The sequence below is a fragment of the Drosophila sulfurigaster genome, chromosome 2L, assembly GCF_023558435.1.
Source record: "Drosophila sulfurigaster albostrigata strain 15112-1811.04 chromosome 2L, ASM2355843v2, whole genome shotgun sequence".
Taxonomy (NCBI): Eukaryota; Metazoa; Arthropoda; class Insecta; order Diptera; family Drosophilidae; genus Drosophila; species Drosophila sulfurigaster.
In genome coordinates, this window is record NC_084881.1 from 24,990,003 (window position 1) to 25,011,699 (window position 21,697).

The window sequence follows — 21,697 nt, forward strand, 5'->3', positions numbered from 1 at the left end:
AACAGCAACAGCAGCAACAGAATCCGAGAGCAAAGCAGAAAGAGAAACAGAACCGGAGACGCAGTGTAATAGGAATAGAGGGAATAGAGGGCAAGGCGCAATGGCACAGCCTCAAAGAAAGTGCATAACAAAAGGCAAAGGGAAAAACATAAATAAACAGAGGCTACTCAAATAAACGAGTAAGAGTGAGAGAGAGAGAGCGAGGGAGCAAGAGCACATTGTCACATTGCTGATAATGAATGTGTGGGGGCTTTACCTATGTATGTGTGTATGTGTGTATGTTTATACCAACACATCCATCACTCGCAGTCTATAGCAAAATAAGTGTAGCGTGTTGTAATTAATGAAATTTGTTTGCATGGCTGCCAAAAAAATGTTTAGATATATTGCAACAAGTATGTTTCATTAATGCAGATTTATTAATGTGAACTTTGCTTTTGGCACAGTGCGAGCAGTGCAGCATGCGACCATATGTGTGTGCGTGTGTGTGTGTGAGTGAGCGCGCGACTGCCGAGGGCAACCCACGCTGCCTGATAAGCAGCAACAGCAACAACTAACTGCGCGCGTCACTTGCGGCGAATTCAACGTTACGGCGAGAGAGCCGAGCACAATTGAGCGAACGCAGCTATGACGACAGCAGCAGCAGCAGCAGCGACTGAGGCAGAGCGACTGCGACAGCGGCCCCAAAAATAAAGCAGCGTGCGGGCGTCAGCGTCAACTTCAGCGTCGCGTTGCTTACCGTCGCTTTGGTTTGTCGCGTGGGCAGCGACATTTCCTTCATTCATTGCATGCACAGAGGCACAGAGGCGATCCGCTCTGTTTAATACCCTGTAACCAATTAACACAGAGTTGTTGTGCGGCAAGGCAGTTCAATTTTATACAACCTGCGTAGGCATTTATAATTTGAATTTTTTTTTTTTGAACAAGAATATTATACAAATAAAAAAAAAATAAAAATGATTAAGATTTATAGATTATTAGTGGAAGAATATTATACAAATGAAAAAATAAAAATTATTAAGATAAATATTAATAATTTGTAGAAGACAAATCAAATAAAAACAAATTATTTAGAGAATTTTTCAGAATATCCGCAAAAGAATACAAAAATAGACAATATAAACGAACACATAATTTTATTCTAATAAATGAACAGAATTAATTTTAAATATTCGACTTTACAGGGCATGTCACTATTGAGCTTTTGTGAGCACACAAAAATTATACTGATTACTCTTGTTGTTGTATTTTATATTTCATTTGGCACACATTTTGTTGTTGTAGTTCGATTTATGACGCAAGTTTCACTCTGCCTCCAACAAGAAATGCCTTTCAACTGATTCACATTCGGAGCACCCCGCACAGGCGTTCTACAATTTAAAATTAACAATAAATTGCAACGAAAAATAATAGATTGGTTGGTAGGGGTCAAAAATATAGAGACAAATGGCAGAGGTAAAGAAATAAATACAAAAATAAATATATATTTAAATTCTACATATGTTTACATATGTTTTTATGGTAGTTGTTTATTTTACTGGGCAACCTTGGGCCATCGAACTGTCTATCTACATGCATATTCATATTGTATGTATGTATTGTATGTGAATACATTCCGATTATAGTATATTTGTGTATATATGCTGGTAAGACGAAAAGTCGGGCAATATTTTATTCATTTTATGGCAGTTCCCCATAATTGTGTAAGAGAGAGAAACAAATGCTATGCGTTGAATCTTTGCCAGAAACAAGGGGAGTCCGTTCAGTTCAATCATAAGGATTGTATCATCAGAATGTTTCTTTTATAGTCGTTTTACTTATAAATTAGTATTTCTCAGATTTACTCGATTATCGCTAATTTGTTCGCAGTATTCATTTGCTGACGTCTGAACGGCATAAATCTTGATAACCAAAATTTCATAACTCGTCTTTCAGGAGTTCAGAAGCTATATCGTTTGCTAATTTGTGACCTCGATCTATATACAAAATTTAAGAACCTGTCTTGACATCGATCTTAATAGTTAACGAGTTAAAGTCAAGAATCATTAAACTACGTTTTAAACAATTGATTCACCTCAAAAATTGTTTTTCTACGAAGGATTATTTAATATTTTGAGTATTGAAAATTTCGCAAATGCAGTTTAGTTGTTTAATGTTGTGATTATTATCATTATTAGTCTTTGTTGGAAGCACATGACTTGGGAACGAGTTTGGGCACTGAGAATGTTGAAATTCATCTGGCTGTTTGATCAGTTCAGTTCTTCAACATCAACGAGATGCAAATTAATAGCGTTCACAATCGTTAAGCGAATACAACTAAATAAATGACACGTGCCGGACAAAATAAAAAACCGATAACAACAGCTGTTTAAAGTAAAGTATTACGAAAACGGAGATCAAAGAAAAAAGAGAACAAAACAATAAACAAAACAACAAAAAAAGGTGTTAAGCAATAAAAACAAAAGTAATAAAGTTAAGTAAAGTTCAGAGATTTGTGTGTGAACTTATTTGCATAGATCATAGCTACGCATTTAAATACTGAACACATTAATAATAATAATAAGAGTAATAAATAAAACAATGTTCAGTTATCTCATCATGAGACACCCCCCCCCCCGCAAAACCGCTTCTTCGCATTTCGCATAATCATGAACACAAAAAAAGTGCTGAAATTCCGCAACGTTTGACGTCAAAGAAATTAAGCATAAATTAAACAAGAGCTTTGCAAAATGGCAACAAATATATTAAAAGAAAGATAGAGAATTGGAGAGGAGCGAATTGAACTTTTCTTTATTTTGTATTTGTTATCTTTCTTTTTTCGTTTGTTTGGAATGTGTCCAAGAACTGTTAACCCACATAAACGGGCTAAACAAGTTGGCTAAGTCGCAATAGCCACACTCTCAAAATGCGCATCGAAACAGGAAGAAAACATCCAAAGTCCACACTCTCTAGTGCAAAACAACTGTAATTACCATATAAGTAAGTTGTCCGGCAATATTCCATATATCTTTCCATTTCCCACACATTTAAGGTGTGATCCGAAATGGTCCGAACGCGTCAGGTCGGGTTCGAGCATGTTTGGCCCCATTGTTGGCCATGAAGTTGAAATTGAGGCCAACGATCAGAGAGGTTAACAGAACCAAAGATTATGTGGGGAAAGATGCACACAAAGAGCACGATCTATGTGGAACCTTGTTTCAGCTAGAAGCCTTGACTCTTAAGTAAATTGGCACAGTTCTCAAGAAATTTCAAAAAAGAAGTGGAAAAATACTGTGCGCTGCAATTTTTAAAAAACAAATCAGAGAAGTCTATTAAAAAATCATAAACAAACGGAACATTTCTCAAAAAGAAAAAAAAAAAAAAAAAAAAACATTTATTACCCCTTAAAACATGAAGTGAGATCTTTAAAGATAAGCAACTGAAAGCTTTTATAAATCTTTTGAGAAACTTTCCCAAATCCTTAGTAGTTCTAGTTCAATAAACTTCAGAGAAATCTTCATAGGAACTTTTATTACTTCCTAAAAACACCTGGCTGATTGTTCTTTCCCCCATTGATAGAGGGAAATCCATAATCTTGAATCAAATCAGCAAGTGGTCAATGGTTATTTTGGCCAACTGACGGCATTAAAAATTTTGCTGACTGATATGATTGGTGCGTGTCATATGCCAAAATTGAAAAGAAATGCGAAATGCGGTTATAGAGTAGAATATTTATTATTCTTATTTATTATATGTATGTATTATATATGCTGATAAGTAGCGTCCATAGCGTGAGTAATGACTAGATTTAGCTGGATAACAATGGTAATTCCTCGCGATAATGACAATCATAAACAGCCGAGTCGTGTGCACGCTCACCGCAGAGATAAAGCGAAAGAGGGAGATGGCGAGAGTGAGTGGGTGGGTGAGAGAAAGAGAGATAGAGATGAAGTGCGGGAGATTCGAGCTTATCATTATATGGATGGGGACTACTTGAAGGTGCGTCCGGGTTGATTGAGGTTCATAAGTCTATGTGTATGTTTGTGTGGGTGTCAAAAGTGTCGACTAACCTGATAATTATTTATTATAATTGTTTACATAAGGTAAATACGTAATATTTCTGGTTAAAACAAGACGCTATAAAAGAAGTTATTGCCATAACAATTATCCGATTTTAAAGCGAAGCCTTTTAACTGAATACTCAAAAAATAACACAAGTGTGAGCGAGAGAGTGAGGTAGAAAGAAGTTAAAGAGCAAACAAAATGCGACAAAAATCATTTCCGCTACAATAGCAACAACAACAATGTCTCATGTAAAAACACTTAATGACTAAACTTGCTCTCACACGCACACAGCCACTACAACAGTGTGTTAGTGCGTATGTCTGCTGCTCTTTTATCTAGAGAGCGACGCGACGCGACAAAGCCAAAGTGAACAACACACCGAGCGACCGCACACCTGTCTGCAAGCTTTTGTGCAAAGAGAGTGGGAGAGAGTGTAAGAGGAACAGGGAGGGCAGCTGTGCGTTGGTTGCTGCTCAGGCAGCTTATCGGTTGGCACATTGCGCACTCTCTCCCACCCTCTCAAGCTTCCGTTGGCACAACGGCGATTCTCTCTCAATCTCGCTCTTCTACTCTCTCGCAATTGTCAACGTTGCTGCGCTCTCCCTCTGTCGTATGCACACAAAAGTGGAAAAAGACCTAATAACAAAAGCATAATAACAAACGACGCACTTCATACAAAAATTATGATATGCTCTGCACAATAAATAATCATAAATAACAACAATTATTGTCACACCAGCACAATTGTATTGTTGTACTTTTTTTTGCAAGCCCGCCGCATACATAAAACACACACTCACACCGATAATAATAACAAATACAAATGGGGGGAGATAAGTCAGAAAGTCACCAACGCAGTCGCTGCAGAAGAAAATAGCAACAAGCTGGCAACACTGTGCAGCCCAACGTGGATGCCAAAGAGGAGAGGAAGCAAGGGGAAACAATGGCTAAACAACTTGGCAGCTGCTGATCAGCTGTGTAAAAGAAAAAGAACGTAGAGTTGAGCTTTTTTCAACATCTTCTAAAGCTCTCGCTCTCTGTTGCACTCCAACTTTAACTCACAAATGCAGTTTTATTTGATGGACACTCGTTTTCATCATTTATTTCACTTGCTCACTTTTTCTTGTTGTTGTACATTGAACATTTGTTGCTGTGCTATTTACATTTATTTTTAGCGGTTTGCCGAAATTATTTCATTTGATTTCTTCTTTTTTCTTTTTTGAGGCGTTGTGCATAATTTTGCGCCTATTATTTGATTAAAATTTTTTGTATTTCTCTTGCTAGCTAGATTTTAACACCTCTTTGCACACACAAACATACACACTCACATTCACAGCAAGATCAAGCTGAAGAAGAAGAAGCACACGCGACTGTTGATCGCGTTACGTTTACGTTACGTATTTTTTTTGTAGTTATTTTTTTTTAATTCGCAGACCAAAATGAAAACGACGCGCGCATCTTGCAGTTGTTGTTGTTGTTCTTTCTTTTTAATGCATTCCTCTGTCGCACACACACGTAGATACATCTATAAATCGACACACACACACTCGCGCGCACTTACAAAACTCTGCCCGAAAAAAAATTATATTTATTTTAGTTGCGTTTTCAAGTGTTGATTTTTCTTTTTTTAATTTTTATGTCAAACAATTTTTTTTCTTTCTCGGGCCGCTTTTGCCGTCGCGACAACCATACACGTCGAATATCTGAGGGATACTAAAAACGAGTTGCGCTCAAAAATTGCCTGGCCAGCAAAAGCGACACAGCAACGGCGACGACGACGACGGCGACAGCGACGCCGACAACTCGCGGCGAATTCGCCTAAAATAAACAAAGCAAAAACACTCAAATATGTGCGAGCAACGTGAGCGCAAAAGAACATTGAGCTTTTGTTTTCGTTGCTTTTCTTTTTTTTTGTTTTGTGTTTTTTGCTTTGCTTTGCGTATTATTTACATTTTGTCGAGCGGCGATTAATGAACTTCAGCTGGCGCTCGCTCACAGCTCAACGTTCGTCCCGCTCGCACTCACTAACTCTCTGGCGGACTTGTCTCTCTCATTGTGTTAATCGCTTGCCTTATTTGTTTGTGTAGTAGATATGTGTAGTTTGTTGGCTTTTCTAGTTTTGTTATTCTTGTTGTTCTTCTTTCAATTGCATTTGCACTCCTTGCTCTCGCTCTCTCTCTAGCACTAACAACACACTAACATTATCATGCGATTGTTGATAGCGTGTAAGTTTTTTGCTTTGGTGTTGCCAGATTTCTTATCAGTCGCAAAAAAACAATGTTTCAGATTGTTGTTGCCTTTGCTGTTTGCTGCTAATGTGACCATGGCCGCAATTGATTGCCCGTTCTCTCTCTATCTCTCTATTTGAGCTACTTAAAAAAAAAAGTCTGGCCACCTTTGTGGATTTGCATGCTGCAAAAGCTTAAGAGAATAAACTGGAGAATGCGCAACAAGTTGCAGTCAAGAATTTATGTTTTAAAAGTGATTAAAAAAAGATGGCAAAAGAGACACAATAAATCTTCCAAAACGAATGCGGAAATTAACAGAATTCTAATTTGTGTTTGCTTTTATTGAATGCCGACAATATAATTTATTATATTTTAGGCTAATAATTTATTGTTCAGTGGCATAGTATTTTAATTTGAGTCAATGCCTACGCGATAGGCTTAACATAAGGCACTAAATAATCCATAAATCGTTATCACTTCAGCAGCCATATAAAGCAACAGACAACAGCTGAGCAGCTGTCTTATTGTCTTGCTGTTTCTTTTCTTTGCCTTTCTGACTCAAAGCAAACAAAGCGAACGAATGCAACGCCAACACAACTGCAACTTGATGCGGTTTTTGTTTTTGGCAAATGCAAAAGCAAACAAGAAGACGAAGAAGAAGAAGATAGAGAACCGGCTTTGAGTGCGAGTCCGAGTCCGAAAACATAAGCAGACCAAAGAATGCGTTCAGCAGCTGATGCGAGCTTTTCGATAAAGCTTTTATGGCTTTGAGTTTGCGTTTGCAAACGCAATAAAACGAAAAGAGCTTTGCAAGCTTACGATATACGAAAGCGAGTGGAGTGCAAAATGTGTTTTACGCTCAATGCCAACTTACCGGCAAAGCACAAGGTGTGAGTGTATGTGTGTGTGTTTGTGTGAGCGTGTCGAGTCGGAAACGGAAATGACAACAGAGCCACAGCCACAGCTACAAGAACGACTTGAAGCATGACAGCGTCGCTGACTTCCTGCCACTTCCGGCGACAAGTGTCTTTGTATCTTTCTCTATGTGTGTGTGTGTGTGTGTGTTTAAGTGTGTCTGTGTGCTTTCCTTCGTCTGTCTTAGCTGCGCTTCACTGTGCCGCCGACACGCGACATTGCCCGACCATAAATCCAGCCAAGTTCCCTTCCCCTTTTCCCCTCCCTTTGCTCTCCCTTTTTGGCTTGGCTTCGCTTGTTTTGTTTGTTAGCCTTGTTTGAAATTAATTAAAACTTTATGTGATTGTTTTTCGCACTGTACAAGTTTTTGAGTAGCATCCCCTTTGCCCCTTACCTCCCCCCATCTCTTACTACAATGAATATATATATATATTTGCACATAGTTTGAGCCAATAAATCATTCAACTTGTTTACCGACGCAGTTTGTGGGCCGCTTAATTATTTTCCAGCCATCGTGATTTGTTATCGATTGGATAAACAATTTTCCACTTTTCCACTTTTCATTTTGTGTTAGCCTCTTGCCAACAATTTCCATTGCCGCTAATCCGCCAAAAACAAAAAAAAAAAAGAGTTGGCCAATTGCATTTGGCGAGGGAAATTGAAATCAGTCAAGCGTCTTAAGTAGGCAAACAGTTAATTGTTGCCACAATTTGTGGCAGGCCAAGCAACTTTGTTGCAACTTATTTGCTTAGCTGCTGCTAATTGTAAAGCGGTTTTGTTTCTTTTTTCGTTTTTTCACTTTTCTTCATCTTATCTTCTAAGGCTACAGCTTCTTTTTCTTCTTCATGCTCTGAGGTCATCAACCATTTATGAGATTTGGCTTGAAGAGCCACAGAAACAGAATTTTAAACTGAGCATAAAGTTAAAGTGTTTGTGCAAGTCTGAGAATGTTTTCTATTAATTAAGCTAAATGTCCAAGTACATTAAAGAAGCTCTCTTTGGGTATCTTTAAGTATTTCAATCTATCTCATTATTTTTCGATTTAATCAAATTGAGTTTAACATTGGAATATTTTCTTTAAGAAATTTCCACAATTTATTGACTCACTTTTCTACAATTGAAATTTAATAACCAGCATTTCACTTTATTAACATTTCAACTTACACATTAAAGATCAACAAAGTCTTCTCCATTAACCAGTTACAACTTTGTGAACATTTTCCAAATTGGTTTAGTAAAAGCAAAAAATGCGCTATAAAATGGTCATAAACTTTGTTCAAGTGAAATGCCAAATGACTAAGCACTTATTTATATCCCTCTAGCAGGTGTTAATTATGGCAAAGAGTCAACAAAGGGTTGACAACTTTATCTGCACTTAACGCTCCTTTAGGACGCCTTTGTTGTGACCAAAGAAACCTTGACTAACAACTTCTCTCTCTCTCTCTGTCTCATCTCTCGCTCTTCTTGGCCATGTCTCTTTGTGTGACATTAATATTTTATCTGCCAGCGTTAATGACAACTACAGCAAAAACTTTAACATTCGCAATAAAAGCAAAAAAGGAGCAACAGGCGCCAATGCTAAAATCAACAAAAAAAAAGTGAAAAGAAAAGGAAGAACAACATAAAGTCATTCATTTGTGAGAGAAAGAGATAGTTAGGGAAGAGAACTGAGAACAATGCCAGGATAATGAACGCTTAAACATGCTGTGAATCAAAGCAAAAACTGCGGGGCATGCCACTGAACTTTGACAGCAACAGTGGAGTGAAAGAGAGAGAGGGAGAGAGTGAGAGTAAAAGAGAAGAAAGCAGAGCAAGAGTTTTTGCTTTGAAGTGACCATCAAATGGCTCATGAAAATGCCAAGTGCATTTTGAAAAGGGTATAAATCAAAAGTTTATACACCTCAAGATACTCCAAAAGGAATAGTTGACTTTTTTATGGTGTAATACTTAAGAGTTATCAAAAAAATATAGTATATCTTTGATTTTTATTAGGCCAGCAAAGGGAATTCGACTGAACAGTAAAATGTCTCCATTAAATGTTTACAAACAGTCAATGAACTCTTTCTTGATCGGCTCATAGCCAATTAATTTTTAGAGTTCATGCCAAATCGCTTTAAACAAAATAAATGCACAGATTATGTACATTTATGGCCCAATACAAATTTTGACCAGGTTCATCTTTAAGAATTATTAAAAAAAAGTAGAATAACTTTGATTTGTATTAGCCAGTAAAAAGAACTTGTCTGATTAGCAATAAATCTTTTTTAAATGAAGAAACATATAATCCATTAAATGTTTTTAAACAGTCAATGAACTTTTTCATTGAATTTTTTTAGCATTCATTAAATATCGTTTAAAATAAAATAAATGTAAAATGCAAAGCAGATGCATTAATTGCTTGCCTAATTTAAATTTCTACCAGTTACCCAATTTATACACATAATTTCAAAATTTATAATATAATCGTCATTAAAATTTGACGATCCATAAAAAGATCATTAAAAATATACAATTTATATATTGATTTCCCATTTGCTGGCAATTTTTCATGTATTATAAGTATGAAATAAATTTTTAAGTATTCTAAAAATTTAATTCTCATAAAAATTTGAGATCCCTAAAAAGACCATTAAAAAAATACAATTTGTATATTGATTTTAAGTCTTCATTCTACCCATTTGCTGGCAATTTTGAATGTATTAAAAGTATGAACTATATTTTAAATTATTCTAATATTTGATTCCATTCAAAAACTTACCAATTTTACGGCGAGCACGCCACAACACTGGAGGTGCGGCTTGATTGGGCGAGGAGGCCATTTTAATATGTTTTCTTAATTCCAGATTTCTGTAATTGAAGAGAAAAAAAGAACAACAAAAAATGATTAGATACATATTGTAGCTTTCAGTGATCTCATAATTCGGTGAAAAAAAGTTGTTTAATAAATTTAATTTCGCTGATTGATTGAGTTTCCAGAGAAGCAAAAGTCTTATGCAAGAAATCTTTGGCGATAATATTGAGCCAATCTTTTGTAGCTGAGCATATCCGCAAAATGGCAAAAATGAAATTAAAAAAACAAATTTAACAAAAAAACACATCCGCCATCTATCAGAAAAGAGCGCAGAAAAAAAAAACCAAAACCCAAAAACAAAATCATGAATGACAGCGCTGATTAATGGACTCGACAGCAAAATAAATACAGGCAAAACATCATTAGGCCATGTGGAGTTCATCTACAACAATACATGGCAACGACTTCTCCACGAAGAAGAAGAAGGCAACAAATATCGAGGAGGAGTTTGTTTGCCTTAAATACGATTAAGCGAATTTGAGTTCAACACTAATTATAGTACTGAAACTTTCAAGTGTTTCGAAGAACTTGCAAAAAGAACTTTATTTTATTAGAATGGTAAAGATTAGAAATAAAATCACTGGAAAAATATGTCTTCATTTCTGTCATACAATATTTAAATTATAGAAGATGTTTAAGAACTACTTTTAAATGGCAAATTACGTTTACTGCAATTGAATCTTTGCACCTTTGGCAATCTGGTATATTTTGTTCTCTATGGTGTATTTCGAATGCAGTACTTAATCGATATACCAAATATGTCATTCGGTATATTTTAGTATTTTTTGCTTTATTATTCGGTATATTTTAAGAATAATATCGCCCCATTCTCAAAAAAAATATACCACAATAAATAAAAACATATACCTAAGGTCATATTTGGTATATCAATGAAGTACTATATTCGAAATATACCACAAAGGTCAATATATACCACATTGTCAGCCAAAACAGCATAGAATCAACTGCAGTATTTCTTAAATAATTTAAAAAAACGATATAATTAGAGTAGCAAAACAAATAATTATAAAGGAAAAAGAATATTCCAATTCTGACCTAAAAAATAGTTTAATTTGCAATAACTCTCCTTATTTAGATCTTTATTTTCTTTTTAGTTGGTTATTAGTTTGTATTAGTGTTGTGATTCACCCACATATCTAATCATTTTATAAACTCAAGAAAAAACCCACAAAATACCATCCTTAATCGTTTAAAAGACAACAATTTGTCGTAATCTTTTTGCGTGCGTAGATAATACAAAAAATCTTGAGAAAATGCTGACAAAGTTTATAGAAATTTATGGAAAAATACTTGGGATTGATTTGGTAAACTTCTATTCCAACTGTGATTCACTTCGATATCTATTTAATTTATCAGTCCGAGAAAACCCGGAATTGTGTTCTTTAATCTTTAATGAATCATATGCTCGACAACTAAATAAATAAATAAAATACCTAAGTCGAAATATCTTCAATAGATGGGAACTTTCGTTGTCGAATGCGTCACGAAAGAAGCGCAATAAATTCTTGTTAATAATATATCGTTTGAGACGCCTTCTAATGAATGAATGAATGTACTCGTATTCGTCTGAGTGAATGCGAATATCCAATAAATTGGCCATTGAGTACTTTTATGATGAAAACCAAAGTGCGACTCGCTTCTGGGCGAATAAATTGCGAGTGTGTTATGAGTTCTATGAGTGCGTATGAGTGTGTTGTGAGTGTACTCGTAACTGTAATTGCGACTTTCAGCTTTCAGCTGCTGTTATCAACGCTGCTTCCTCTTCTGTGCCACGTTATCAGCTTGCCAGCGCCAACGACCTTGACTTTTTATCTGACAATTGTTGCGCGCATTTCAATCGATGCTTCACTCCCGTGCCACAAGCCAAACGTTGCCCCCCTGCTTCCGCTTCTCTCTGTCTCTCTCACTCTCTCTGTCTCTCTCTCCCTGTCTCTCTCTCTCTCTCTCTCTCTCTCTCTCTGGGTACTCAACTTTGCGCGACAGATGTCAATGAACTGCGGCTGTGTTTCAGTTTTAGGTTGCCCACTTTATAGCGACATTGGCGCGTTTTGATTGTGCTTTGATTCTATTCTGTTCTACTCTGCTTTGCTCTTTGCTGCCGGCGGCGGCGCTTTGTAAAATTGTTGAAAAAAAAGCTAAAACGTAGGAGTGGAGGCCGAATATGACGAGTAGTTACTCTGCACCTCCAATAAAATAGATTTAAGTAACTGTAAACTGTAAATAGCAGTGAAAAATAAACAATCTATCTTCCTAGCTATACAACTCCTGGCAAAACTCTATTGGTTGCTGTGAAATTTTCAGAATATTAAGCTGATATATTTATAAAACTCTATACGTAAGCATAAGCTTCTAACATTACGTATACGTTGTTAATGAATTTGCTTAGCAAACTATATAAAGTAAGCAGCAAAAGTAACTCAGTTAAATTCAATGAATTTTTATTAAAAGAAAATAATTACTACTTTTATACACTTAAATGAGTTTCGATTGCTTTCAAATCAATGCTAAATATGCAGTTCATATTCAAGGCGACACAACTTTTACAAATCTCCATCGATTGCTAAGAAATTTTCAGAATCTTGAGCTGACACATTTATAAAACACTACAAAAAAAAACTCAAACTTCTAACATTACGTATACGTTCATAATGAACTTGCTTAGCAAACTATTTGCAGAGTATTTCAATTAGGCAACATTTACAGCAAAAGGCGCTCAGCCAAATTCAATTAAACTTAATTAAACGAAAATAATTAGAAGCAAATAAAAACAACACAAAGTAAAGTAAAAAAAAAACAAAAAGCGAAACTAAAAAACGTTGCAACTGTAAATTGCCCTTTTGGCTGCACGTTTTGATTGCAATTTCTTGATAAGGAACAATGCAAAAAGCAAACAACAACACAAGCAATAAAAACAATAATAAGAGTTAATAGAAAAGCAAATAGCAGCGGCGACATGCGTCGCATTTGGACAGCAATTAATATTGTTATTGCCTCCTCCTTGCTGCCCCTTTCCCTTGCCCCTTCCCCTGCCCCCTTTCTCTTGCCTCGTCGTTGTTTGATTCTTTCATTTTGATTAGCTCAGAGTATTCATTTATTATGGCGCCCAATTGGCGATGTGTCGATCAAATTTGTCGGCGAGATTATCATAGGCATGCGGTTAGCCATAGGTCTGGTTAAGTATACGCTCCGTTGTACGGCGTGTTCTGTTGGTGGGACCTCTGATCATTATTATCATTGCAACTGCGCACAAACAAATTGCAATAGGCAGATGGGAACAATAAACAATAACAACAAACAAATAAATAAACGAAATCGTATTAGGTAAGAAAGCAAATTGGAGAAGGGGATAAAAGAGGGAAGAGAAAACCACAGCAAATCGCATATATATACTATATAGTAGATAATTGCAAACAGCTAAGTGAATAACAACACTTTTGCAACTGTGAAAAATGGTTAACTAACTTTGCAGTTTTTTGTTTAACTTAACTAAAGCGAAACGTAGTTCAATTTCATTTTCCTACTTTAATATACCACAATCCATTTCACACTATATTTAATTTGCCAATATTAATTATAAAATATGTATCGTCTGCCCTTCAATTCATTTGCGGGCCACAAAAAGTTTGCCAACGTTTTTCAGGGGGCCAATTAAAAATGTCGTAACCTGATGAAATGTCATAACAAATTCGAAATAGCCATATCTCATTATAGACGTTTCAATTTCACAACAATAACAACAGCGAGCAAGAGAGGGAGGGAGGGAGTGAGGAGTGAAGTACAACAAATTAATAATTTATAGCTCAGTCAATGCGTATCAGGTCGCGTTGACCATGTTTTTTTTGGTCATGCTAAAATGCCGAAAAAACCTCCATAAAAATGCGTAATCATCGGCATAATAATAATCATCATAATGATCGTAACAATAACAATAATACGAACCAAAGAAAAAAATAGCCAAACACGCAGTACGCAGTGTGAAGACCACAAAAATATTATTTGCTGCAATCCGGAGCAATTTTGAACAGCAGCTGACAATGGGTAAACATTGAGGTGTACTTGCACACACACGCACACACCACACACACACACACGCCACACACACACAGACACATCGACAGCACTCTAAAATCAAGCAAACAAATATGCCACGCCAAACAATCAAAAACACACCACAACAAAACCCAAAAAAAAAATCTAGGTGAGACTTAAAGTCGTGGGTGTTAAAGATGTCGATGAAGATGAAGACGATGCGGGAAGCAAAGCGAGAGAAGCGTCTTGGTGAAGGCGGCAACATCGCAATGACAACAACAACGACAACGAAGCGACAGTCTGACTGGCAACAAATCAATCAGCCAAAATATGCGAATCCCATGACCGGCATTTTAATATCTTATGCTTAACATATATACAAGTATGCATACTCTATAGAATACCAAAAGTCGTTGGGAATCGACTGTCAAGCTTGTCACTGTGGGGGGAGGGGGGAAATAAATGAGTGGTGATTAAAGAGCAAGAAGTGAATTTATTAAGCGTATAAAGTATTCAGTTTCAAAAGAAATAGAAAAGATATACTTTAAATGTGTTTAATAATATAGTAATCTAATAATGCAAATTATATTTTAGCCAAATCTGAATGTTTGTTTTAAATTTATAAAAGAATTAAATTAAATTAAAAAATGTATAAAAGAATATTGACATAAGTATGTAGTTTACAACGGAATAAATTTATTTTAACTTGTCCGTTGTAAACTTTATACTTATATAAATATTCTTTTATAAATTTAAAATATGGCTAAAATACAATTTACATTATTACATTACTATATTATTAAACACAATAGAGTAGTAATGTAATTATAAAAACTGTATGAAACACTTTCCTTTTTATTATACTATATGCTATTCAATTGACTATAAAGTGATATTTTCGCTACCACAAAAAATCTAATTATATACAATAGTATCTTGGTTTCATATTTATAAATTGCTTTTAGAGCTAATAGAAGTGGCTTCATTTCAATCCAATTAAAAACCCAACAATCAAATTATTAGGCAATTAAAAATCTGCAAATTATAAAATAATATGTTGACTTCAAAAAAAATTAAAAATATGTAAATTTATAAAAGTAAATATATGTTAAATTAAATGCTTCTACAAAGTAGAATTTAACGTTATTTCAGAGTAATATTTATAGTAAAGATAATAAAGATAATATATAATTGTTGACCTAATATAATTATATATGAATAAATATAATAAAAATTATTGATGACCTAATAGATATACTTAAAATACATTTTTTTAATACAAGTTTTTTTTTTAAATGTTGAATTATTAAATTTACAAGTTAAAATATTGGAAAATATAATTGCAGACATAATTACTACGGTTACTGTTAACTTAATTGATTGCATTGAAAAATTGAATGTCGTTATAGAGAACTTTATTGAGCAAATAAATTTATTTCGACAATATCCATAAATCACTTTATGGAGACATTGAAAAATCGATCCTAAATTTATAGTATGCCAATTAGAAAGTTAAGTGTTTAAGATTGAATCAAAAAGGTGTTATTTCCAAGACATAGATTTGATCAGATTTTATATTTCTGTTTTTTCACCCACTTTACAGAGCATTTCCCCATCAAGTCTCAAACTTTTTCAATCTGTTCATATTCGGTTGAATTGTTTTTTGGCACATTAAACTAAAAGTAAAGTGTGTAGCATTGTGCAAGTATAAGTATGTATAATTTTATGGGGCGTTGAGTTAAAGTCTCCTTCGAGTGAAGAGACAAACGCGTTGTACGCTGCATGCCAAGTGAAATGTTTCATTTACTTTTTTTCTGTTTTGTTTTTTTTTTTTTGGGTGGGGGAACTCGAAGGCGACATTGAATGCGAATGTGAGACAAACTCGGAGAGTCAGTTTTTATACCCGCTACCCATAGGGTAGAAGGGTATTATAACTTTGTGCCGGCAGGAAATGTATGTAACAGGTAGAAGGAGGCATCTCCGACCCTATAAAGTATATATATTCTTGATCAGCGTCAACAGCCGAGACGATCTAGCCATGTCCGTCTGTCCGTCTGTCCGTCTGTGTGTCTGTCCGTCTGTCCGTCTGTCCGTCCGTCCGTATGAACACCTAGATCTCAGAGACTATAAGAGATAGAGCTATAATTTTTTTCCGACAGCATTTGTTATGTTTGCACGCAGATCAAGTTTGTTTCAAATTTTTGCCACGCCCACTTCCAACCCTGCAAATCAAAAAAAACGAATAACAAGCGTAATTTTAAAGCTAGAGTTACGAATTTTGGTATATACAGTAATAACTATAGTAGTTATGATTCCTGAAAATTTGGTTGCGATCAGATAAAAATTGTCGAAGTTATTATAGAAATACTTTTGTATAGGCAAAAACGCCTACTTACTAGGGGTCTAATTTGCTTTAGCCGACAATCTGGTATATTGTGCCGTCTATGGTATATTTTGAATACGGTACTATATCAATATACCAAATATACCATTTGGTATATTTTTAGTATTTTTAGTATATTTGGTATATTTTTTATAATAATACCCCAAAATATATTTTTAGTATTTTTGTAGTATAATTGGTATGTTTTGAGAATAATACAGCAAAATATATTGCTTTTATTCAAAATGGGTAGCGGGTATCTCACAGTCGAGCACACTCGACTGTAGCTTTCTTACTTGTTTTGTTTGTTTGGTTGTCTTATGTTTAAATAGTGACATGCATGTCACGATAGATAAGATATATGACTGGCCAGAGAGTATATACCATATATGTATGTTTGTACATTATATAGCATAGTATTATTATGGTATACTCTACCCTCTACCCTCTACTCTCTGTATATAAGCTTGGTACATATTTGTTATTTGCCCAGATTTGCTGCCACTGATAAACGTGTGTGTGTGTGTGTGTTTACTCTTCTCTGCCTCGATAGGGGGTGGATTGTGTGTAGGTGGGTGTGGGGGTGTGGTGTGGTGATAATGGAAGCAAAGCGTTATGGATCGCAAGTATTTTAAAAGCCACGCGTATTGCGAATTAACATCAGCGTGTTGATTGAGTGTGTCAATTTTTTGTTGGCCACCTTTTCGAAATATATTCGCATCAATCTTCGAGTGGTTTCCCCAGACTGTAACCCAAGACAGGTTGTGTCAACTGGAGCTGTGAAGTTGCAGCAGCTGTTGCCATGATAATAATCATGATAATCATGACGATGATGATGATGATGATGATTCATGACCATGCGTTGGACTCACTTCGCTGGTCCAATTCAATCGGAAACACACTTGATTAACAGTGCCATGCAAATGTTAATGTACTCTCTTCTCACATGCTTCGATGACGTCTAAGCCATATGTTAAATGACGTCTGAGTTCGTCTCGTGTATTTAACTCATTTCTGGTAATTTCCGCTAAAAACTGGACCGAAAAATATGTCTTTCCCCGCTTCCCGCTTCTCGCTCTTCCTCGATTCGATTTGTCATCAATTCAGAGCAGGAAGTGAAAACTTCTGATAAGAAATACTTTTGCCACTCACACCTGTCTTGGGCTTTTGAATCATTTGTGCTGTAAGCGGAACTGATTGATTCGTAACTCTCAAGTTTCCCCTCGCCTCTAATCAAATCTTGAAATTATCAGTTGAAACTGTCCAGTCATTGTTCTAATCACCACTAATTCTGTGCTAATTGTTCCAGGCCATGAACTAGTTAAATTAATTCATTTTTGGGCTAAATGAATATCACAAGATTTGACAAGATTTTGAGTGACAAACTTGGTTTTAAATTATGGACTAGTTTTCAATGGAAACTCTTTTAATTTAATAATGAACTAGCTTACAATGTAAATGTTCATATTAATAACGAACTAGTTCAGAATAGAGACAGTTTTTAAGCACGAACTAGTTCACAATAAAGACTAATTCAAAGTGATCATTGCATTTTTAAAGAAAAACACAGTTTACAATGTAAGTGCAATTTATAATTTAAAGACAAAGTAGCTCAAAATAGAGACTCGGTTTTAAATGATGAACTAGCTCACAATAAAGATTCTATTTTAAATAATGAAGCAGCTCACAATCCAAACTGCGTTTTTATTGACGCTCTAGTTTACAATAAAGACTGAAGAAACCTGTTCACAATGTTATATTGGTTCTAAAGCTTTTTTTATTTTACGAACTAGTTCAAAATACGAATTGTATTTTTAAAGACGAACTAGTTGGAATTTGAAACCTGTTCAATCGTGCTTCCTTTTTTATTACGAACTAGTTCAAAATTTAAATTACATTTTCAAAGACGAAGTAGTTCACAATGGAAACTGTTTTAAATTACGAACTAGTTCACAATGTAAGATTCTTTCTAAAGCTGATCCGCAACTTCTAAAAAAAAGTTCAACGAACGATTATTTATTATTCTTTTAAAAAACGATTGCTTTCTAGTTATAAATTATTTGACGAATTTGCATTCTATATGCACAAAAGATTTGTAGAAAATAAAATCAGTTCTCAATCTCTTTATTTTGAAAAGACGTCAATTTAGTGTTTATCGGTGTAAGTTAAAAACCAGTTCTTTACATGTTGATTTCTTTTGTTAATAATAAATAAATTAATCCAGCGATTATTCAAATGCTGTGGTTATGAACAATAGTTTCTTATGATTAATCAAATAAGCAATTTACGCTACCACACAATAATTTCTATATTTCTATAAAGATGATTAAGAACTACTTTAAGTTGTGGTTTTATAACAAATATAGAATTTAATACCATCATAAAAAACTTTTTGTAACTTTGATTTAATGCCTCTAAAATTATAAATTCATTTATTTATTATTACTTGCAACTTGCAATCAAATTCAAGGCTAAGCAGTAATAATTCTTTTTTATTGTTCATTTATATTAAATACTATAATTCCATTATGTAATATTCTTTAAACTCATTGTATTTCTCTTACTAAATTTTCATGAAAATCCCCTAATTCCTTTGTTTAAAATTCTTTAAGCTCACTCTTTAAAATTGCATGCAAAAATGTTGCTATCTTTTTTTGCTACCACAACTCAATCAAAAAAAATGTGAAAAACAAAGAGAAAGAGCGCTTGCTTATCTCTTGTTTTGTTGCCAAAAAAAAAAAATTATCTAAATGCCACCTGGCAAAAAAACAAGAAACCAAAAACAAAAAACAACACCATCAACATCAACCGTCAGACAGCTTGGTAGTTAAGATGTTGTCTTTTCACACTCCGCCCATAAAGAAAACACCCCCTAAGACGGAGCTAATTAGATGAAACTCTTTCACACTGCGACAATCATGGCAATAACAATAAAAAGAATATTCTATGCCAAAAGCCCACTGAATTTAATGATAATAATAATAATAATAATAAGATGATGATGATAATGATGATAACGAAGAAAAAACAAAACGAATTCGAACAATCGGAAGGCGAGTCACGTTTACAGCTTGCACCTGAAATTGATCGAGTGCTGAAAAGCAAATGTCAACTGAAAACCTTTACTTGATTGATATCGAGCAGGAAGTGCGTCGAGTTCTACTCTATTCCCATACATATATATGTGTGTATATAGTGTATACAAATAGTTGGATTAAATGGGCATGGTTTATAGGGAAGTCATTGCACGATTTATTTGCTGTCTCCAGTTCAACATTTGGGTGCAAGTTTTATGGCAGCTACATTTTGTGCATATTCATTTACAAGTTTATAGCAGTTGTTGTTGTCGTTGTTGTTGTTGTTGCCAAGGCAATGCCGTTAATTAACTAACTGTAATCTTAGCTGATGCGCCAACCACATGTCATTCAAAAAAAATGTAAGAAAAAACTCAAACAAATTTACAGCAAAAAAGCGGGCCATAAAAGTTGATTTTACAATTTAACTGAGACACGTAGCGAGTGCTGTGTTGGGGGCGGTAATGAGTGCTAAAGGAAGGGCAGGGGGGTAATGTATAGAGGGGGGCTAGCCATAAACTTCCAAGTGCTGCCTGAAGTGTCTTATCTCATGACCATATAACATGTAGCCCATATTCAACTGCTCAGCGAGTGTAGACTCGCTTTGCCTCAACCTAAGTCTCAGTCTCTGCCTCAATTTCTACCTGCCTCTACCTGCACATGCCCCGTTATATATGTTATACGACGGCTAACGAGCTTTGCATGCTTGCTTGCTAAAAAAAAGGAAAGAAAAATCACAAAATTTCGATAATCACAAAAACGAGGTAAAGAAAAAAAGAATGAAATAAACTTTTGACAGTCTCAAGCAGTCTCGACCACTCGAAATACACAAAATGCTTCACAATGAAATTGGAGCAGAGCAAAGCGCTCAAATGTAAACAAAATCCAAAAGGAAAGAAAGACAGAATTTCACTTGAAAGACCTGAATCAAACGTATAAAAAATATACATATATATAAAATCAAAGCTAAGACGAACCACAAAACAGATGTGAAAAAAGAATTATGACAATATTAATTAAGAAAGAGATTTAACAAAATAAAAGAAGATCTATATGTATTATATTTTTGACTTTAAAAGAATCGTCGAAACATAAATTTAAACAAATGACAGATTAACATGAGCATATATTATAAATTTCAGCCGAAACAAAATAAAAGATATATTGAAATATCATATAATCCGATTAGCATACAAAAGATGACGATGAAATTAACAATAATTAATAGAACTAATGATTAAAAACAATATGTAGAAATTTATTATATTTGCCAAAAACTCAACCAACTTCTTTACCAGTTTTTTTATATGCATAATGTATGAATAATGTTGGCATAGTAACAGCCAAAATGACTCAGTTGATAATTCCCAGGAAATACCAAAAGATCTTGATAAAACAACAACAAATAAAAATCAAAAAATGTACTTACGAATTGTATATTATAAAAATGTTGAAGAATTCTTGACAAAAACTGCACAATCAAAAAATGAATCAATAACACATGAAAGCGAATTAATTATAATATTAGGGCTTTAATTTCAATTATGATTTTCTTCTCTTATCGAAATCACATTTAAGCACTCAGATATATAATATATATACGAATTCGAATAACGAGTACCCAAGTGACTCGGATTAATGCGAGTGTTTCTCCTTCTTTATATATATATTTTTTTTTGCCCCACTCGATTTTTCGTCGCGACTATCGTTTCGTTTTGTTTTGTGCGTTGCCTTCTTATTACTTTTTTGTTGTATATTTCGTATACTTTTTTTTTTTGGGTATAAAAAACTGTCGCTGTATAATAAATTATAGCGTGTTTGAAACAACTGAGAGATGGCAACAACAATTTCTTTTATTTTGCGTATTGTTGCTCTTAGAAAATTATTAATATTAATCACGCCAAGAGTTTGCTGCTTCTCTCTCTCTCTCTTTTATTTTGGCTCTGCTTTTTTAGGCACAATTTATATTAGTGGAAATTTTGAAAGCATTCATCACAAGCTGAAGCTTCTTCTTTTCGACCGCTTAAACTTGTACAACATTTATAGCGGAAATATTTAAGTTAAAACACGAACCACTAAACACACATACACACACAGACACAGATATTTTACACACACGCACACACGCAAGCAATAAACAGCTAAAGCTTTG